This window comes from Erythranthe guttata, chromosome 2 (assembly GCF_056151865.1).
Source record: "Erythranthe guttata isolate IM_541 chromosome 2, IM_541, whole genome shotgun sequence".
In the NCBI taxonomy this organism is placed as follows: domain Eukaryota; kingdom Viridiplantae; phylum Streptophyta; class Magnoliopsida; order Lamiales; family Phrymaceae; genus Erythranthe; species Erythranthe guttata.
The window spans coordinates 10,312,760-10,319,184 of record NC_142534.1 but is presented as its reverse complement, the minus strand read 5'-3'; the positions used below and the strand labels follow the sequence as shown (position 1 = coordinate 10,319,184).

Genomic DNA, 6,425 nt, shown 5'->3' with positions numbered 1-6,425 from the left:
CGCCGCCCGAAGAACGCACGTGGATCTCACGCGCCGCCGTCGTTGAGAGCGTCCGCCGCTACTTCTCCGTTGTTGCTTCTCCCGACTGCACGGATTGGTTTCCGGGGCGGTTTGCATCGATCCGAGTGTTTGCCTCACGCTTCAAGAGGTTTTTTTCGAATCCGATTTTTATTAGGTATTAATTTAATTAGATTAAATTATATGTTTATATTCGCAGTATGATTTTCGTGAATTGCTATATTTAATTTTTTTATATGAAATTCATGATTTACTGCGAGCATGTTATGTGATTTATTATCGAATTGATTGTACGCATGTTGATTTTAATTTTTGCTCGAAGCGCTAAGGTACGCAATTAATTGTTTAATACGAATAGAGCACGTGATTATGTGAATTAAATCGTTTATTTCATTTCAAAAAATTCGTTTTTGCTGCGTACACGTGCCCGATTCCCAGCATTACGTTCATCGAGTAAGTAATCAAATATTCTTATTTAAATATGAATTAATTTTTTTTTGATTATATTATTCGCATGTTGTATATTTTTCAATTTAATTTCAAAACATGATCTAAGCATGCTAATTGATTACGCCTATATTCATGAATTTGTCGTTCATAAAAATAGCACGATAGAAAATTTTTAAACTTCCGTTGCATATGCATGTAGATACCCAACAGTGGGTAGAAGGAGACGGCTGAGCGATGGAAGACGGGGCGAAGGTGAAGGAGATTAGAGACGCCTTCAACATGGTGGTTGTGTGGCTTAACAGTTAAGATGATGGGGTTCAAAATCTGAATCGCAATTTTAGATCATTAAAAAAATATTAATTAATGTTGAAAATAAAGAATTATTTATAGGTGGAGATGCAAGGGATCAAACCCCATGCCTCTCGCATGCAAAGCGAGTGCTCTACCATTTGAGTTATATCCTCATGTAGGAAAAAAGTTACACTTACCATTATTATTTAAATAATCATGAATGCAAAACAAAAAAATTGAATCGACGAGAAGCCACTCCAATATCAGACCATGGTTTCGATGCGTGGACCTGTGGGTTATGGCCGGGCCCACCACGCTTCTGCTGCGCCATCTGATTTACTGACATTTAACTTTACGATATTATATTATATAAATTATTCTTAATTTCAAATTTAATTTTACTGTCTAATAATTCATAAGTTGTTTGTATACTAATATTTAGATTTCACATTAATAATAAAGTAACAGTTTAAGGATTGGTGATCGTCACTAAATGGAGAAATAAAATTAGTTTAAATGTAAAAAAAACAAAGTTGTAAAACGTTTTGATAGTTAGTGCCAACGACGAGGTGTGCAATTGAACGCAGAAAACTTTATTAAATGGAAGGGACTGCGTAAATACAAGACGACACGGAGGCCATGTAACACTCGCGGCAGTTTTGTAATATAATTGAGACGTACAAGGCAACAAGGGCGTCGCCAAATTATGTAGATGATTATGTGGCAGGTGTTAAGTGTATATTTTGAAACTTAATCATATCTTTTAATTTGAGCTTTTGGTATATTTTATTGATAATTGGTGCTTAATGTTTTGGTTTATTGTGTTTTAGGCACAAATTGAAGAATTAAATAAGTTGTAAGTCAAAACTACAATTTAGAAGAAAAGGTGAACAAAATTGGAGAAGTCAAACGTCCGAGAAGGAAATACTGCGCAGTAAAGAAACTTCCAAAAGTTACAAGGAAACTGTCTTTTCCCCAATTTTTCCCACCTTATAAAAGCCATCTCAAACACACAATTAAGGGTCCCTTTTTTTTTACGCAATTTCAAGAGCAAAGAAGCAATAACGAAGACGAAGAATTCGAAGAGTCCAAGCATAGTTTTATCTTTCATAAATTATCATAATTTCGTTTTTACTTGAATCGTGAGTAGCTAAACCTTGTATTTCTAGGATTTTATTTTGAACCCTATGTGGGATTTATGAACCCTTTTCCATTATTTTATGCAAGTTTTAATTCCGGATTATTTCTTCTACTTGTTTCGTCTACTTGTTTTCTGTTATTGTTAATCGCATAAATCGGAAGATCGGGTTAGTAATTAGAACTTGTGTAACACCCTCCATGAATTGTAGTTAAAGAAGAAATATTTTAGTCGACTTTAAAAATTCCGGATCAATTTGAACCTTGAGAAACCCAATTTAAAATTTAAAAGTATTTCCCTTTACTTAAAATACAACCCACAAATCAAAGTTACGATTTACATAAAGAGTATTACCTAAACATCATCGGGGTTTGAAAAGAAAACTTGTAAGACAGCGGAAGGAAAATAAACTTGATTTAAATACCCCCGTTTAATAGACTGGATTCCTAAATTAGTGTAAAATAAAAATCTCCATTTTTACATAAGACCTTTTTATAGACGAAAGTGAAAACATGGATCTTTTACGAAATCCGGGTAAGACGTGCAAGGCCTCAAGGTTCGTGATTCCTCGAACTCCGCTCCGTTGCGCACTCTGATTACTTCGAGAACCTGAAAAGGGGAAATTCGCATAAAGGTGAGCCCAACCACTGGCTCAGTAAGAACATTGGCCTCACGATACTCACGCCTCTCTCAACGTGTCACTCACGTCCTATAGGAGCCCTAAAGTCCTCGTCTCTATGTTCTTTCGTGTAGGGATAATCCTAAAGCTTCAACTATGTCCTCTATATTCAATTTATTCGTTTAGACCAAGACATTCGATCATATAAGTGAAACACATAACATCACATACAAATACAGTACTTCTATTCTTCAAAATTAAAAACCACGAAGCATGAATATTATCATAAAATATAGTCGAACATATAGCTCTACGTATAAACATATAATATTGTTTACCTCAATCTTGGTATATTGGACACACAATCCTCTTTCATATTATACGGATATAAAATCCTCATATTACTCGCGGACATAAAGTCCCTTTAGTATCAATTTACCACTTTACGCATATAAATGCAATGCAACAGGATCCTTATCAGAATCCCAACGTAACAATCTAAAAATCAGATAATATACGACAACACACGGGTCACAAAAACACATTATTACACATAGGTCATAAAAGCACACTATACCCACATAATTCACTTTATTATGCAAAATAACAAAAATGCATGTGAATGCAATGCATGGAAAAATGATTTTTTTTTTTAACTTTAGCAGATTCGTGGAAAATTAATTTATGTACTCAAGCAATAAACTATAAAGCGTTTCGAGCCCGTTCTGTTTAAACCACGTATTTCATCCTAGTTGGATACCGGCCCACCGTATCCCATTTATTCACTAAGCACTAACTTTTGTGCCTAGCTATAAACTATAAAGCGTTTCGAGCCCGTTTCTATTGTGGAACAAACCACTCCTTTTGAACTTTTATTGGATACCAGCCCACCGTATCTGATGTTTATTCTGCCAAGTATTTCGTTAATTTCTCAAACTTTCAAGAGAATACGTGATATACTTGAGACCATAAATAAATAGTTTAAAAACTCGTTTTCGTTTACCATAAAATCATGAAAAAATCCCTTTCTCGTTTACCATAAAAATCGTGTAAAACACATTTTCGTTTTCCCTAAAAATCGTAAAAAAAACAAATCCATTTTCAGTTACCGGATCCGTGAAAAATTAATTTCCATACTTGGCCAATAAACTGTTACGAGCCCGTTTCTTTAGTGGGATCAAACCACTCTTTAACAATATCTGGATACCGGCCCACCGTATCCCGTTTATTCACTCAAGCATTCCATTAATTTTCCAAACTTTCAAAAATATGTGCTATGCATGAACATGAATGCTAAGACCAAAATGCTATTACCGTTTAATCACCACAAATAACACACAAATATATGTCATAATAAAATAACACAAAGATTTACTAACCACATACTATCACATAGACCAATTAAATCACACATATGGCACAAATATATACACGACTGTACACACACACACACGGCAATGATATCCAATCAAGCGTAGCACAATAAATACGAATCACGTAAAGATTATTGTTCATCCACACACACATATAGTTGTACACACCCCCACATATATTTATAATAGTATATTTTATATTTACATAAACCATGGATCGGAGTTTTTACTCGACAACCATGTAGGTTGCTATAGAGATAGTATATATATATAAGCCATGGATCGGGAATTATTCCTACGACCACGCAGGCTAGGATATATTACTATATATATTCGTATATTGAACATATATATAAAGAATGACATATAGTATATACTATTTAGCATTAACGAATGTAATTAACCAATAAGTCCCCAATTAATCTCAATCGTTTCCAATACTTACACACATACGGCACACACATAATGATTCTCAAAGCAACATACCAAATCAATCGAAACACACATAATGACTTAAATGAATAATTCATGACCATAACTATAATTAAATTCAACTTATTATATTTTATTATCTTAATATAATTTAAATTCTTCTGTTAACTAAGGATCAAGAATTTAAAACCATACTTCTAAACATACTTTCTAGTTCAAAATAATTTATTTTAGAAAATCGGACAGTTTTGGTATTTCAACTTTGAAAATTCATATCTCTTAGTACCTATATCCAAAACACCTGAAAATTTCACACGATGTTCATCTATAAGTATATTCTACTTTTTTAAAACAGTTTAGCAAGAAACTTAACCTTTTAGCAGAAATAATTAATTTAGTGCAGTCACACAGTCAAATTTCCAGAACAGAGCAATCAACTTTAAAATTACCAAATAATTCATACCTTCAACCAAACACTGTGAAATTTTGCAGAGAAGACGTTTAACAAGTTTATAATCATATACAATTAAATCAAGCAAGTCAAATTAGTATAAAGTCATGTTAAACACATAATTCATAAATGACTCGGATACTGTGCAGTTTCAGAAAATGGTTCATAACTTCATAACTTACTCAATATAAATCCAATTTATGCGTAATTTATATCAACATGAAGCTAACCAAAAGATCTAGACTACCATGAAATTGCATAATTTTATCTTAGGGATTACCCAATGAGACATGCAATACAAGCAGATGCTACGAAACTGAAATTCAATTAGTGCTCATCAAGAACTTTATCTTCTAAAGCCCAAAATTAAAACCACAAACATAGAATTCATTACGACACATATAATTCATATTAATTATATTATTATTTCAGTAAAGACCAAGAGGTCCTTACCCATGAAAATCAAAGGCTAAGGAAGAGAAGAAACCAAGAATCCATGGAGTTTTTGCATGGAAATCTTTGGGCTTGCCATGGTTGTCATTGGAGAGTTTTGGAGCTGAGTTTTGAGAGATTATATGGTGGTTTCTTTGAGTGTACTTGGGGAATCTGGAATTTAGGGAGAGAGAGAGGCATTTTGAGAGGATTTTAGAAGAGAAAAATAGGGACATTTATAAATAATCTTGAAGGTTTTGAAGTGGAAGATGAATTCTTCCATTTGGGGAGTGTTTGGACGAGATGGAGGGGAGAGAATGAGATATTTTGGCTGGTGTTTGTGTGCTGAAAATGGTGAAGATGAAGAGGCTATTTATAGGAGAGTAGATGGACTTGCTTCAAATATTTGAAACAATGGGGTGCAGATAGCAATTAGGAAGACATGGACACTTGGAAACCAACCACAAATCCAACACACCCAATTTATACACACGGCAATTTCACAAAACACAAAGCACATGCACACACAACACATATAATAATAAAAGATAAATGGTGTGGCATTTCCTATGCTCAAACCGAGAGAGAGAGAGAGAGAGAGAGAGAGAGAGAGAGAGAGAGAGAGAGAGAGAGAGATCCAATGTCATGTATGTCACATCAAATAAATATGCACATAGAACATACATACATATATATACACACATAAATAAATCCTACACATATAATATATCATATGATCAACATACACACTCACATAATATGACATACATAATTAAGTCCACATCATATATTATATATTAGCATAAACTATATATGCACATATACAATCCCAATTAGCATGACTTACATAGATGGTCACTTAATTCATTAAATCACATAATTAGAATCAACTACTCAATTAATAATAATGTCTACTTTTAAAAATACTATAATGTATCTAAATCACATAAACACATAGAGAACGTATAAATTGCTACTCGATTCATGAAATGCACTTATATTCGTTTTTACTATATATTCAATATAATCATATATAAATGCTTATGAAAATGCGGGATGTTACAACTTGGGTAGAAGAGCATTTGCGGCATTAACATATGAATATAGTTAATCTCTTAGGTAGCGATTATTGAGATTTGTGCTTCATGTTGTGTTGTAGAATATATTGCGTAGGATTAATTTAGCATCTCGTGTTTGTAATCCGATTTAATAACTTGCATA

The 6,425-nt window shown here is 33.2% G+C and overlaps 1 long non-coding RNA gene across 1 annotated transcript; it reads right to left on the bottom strand.

The window, feature by feature from the left end:
• Nucleotides 1-2,371: 2,371 nt before the first annotated feature.
• LOC148772303 (uncharacterized) lies at nucleotides 2,372-5,546 on the bottom strand. The gene is made up of 2 exons (XR_016030082.1): nucleotides 5,226-5,546; nucleotides 2,372-2,506 (listed from the first exon to the last, which is right to left on the bottom strand). It is a non-coding gene; the product is annotated as an uncharacterized LOC148772303 (long non-coding RNA).
• Nucleotides 5,547-6,425: the final 879 nt, after the last annotated feature.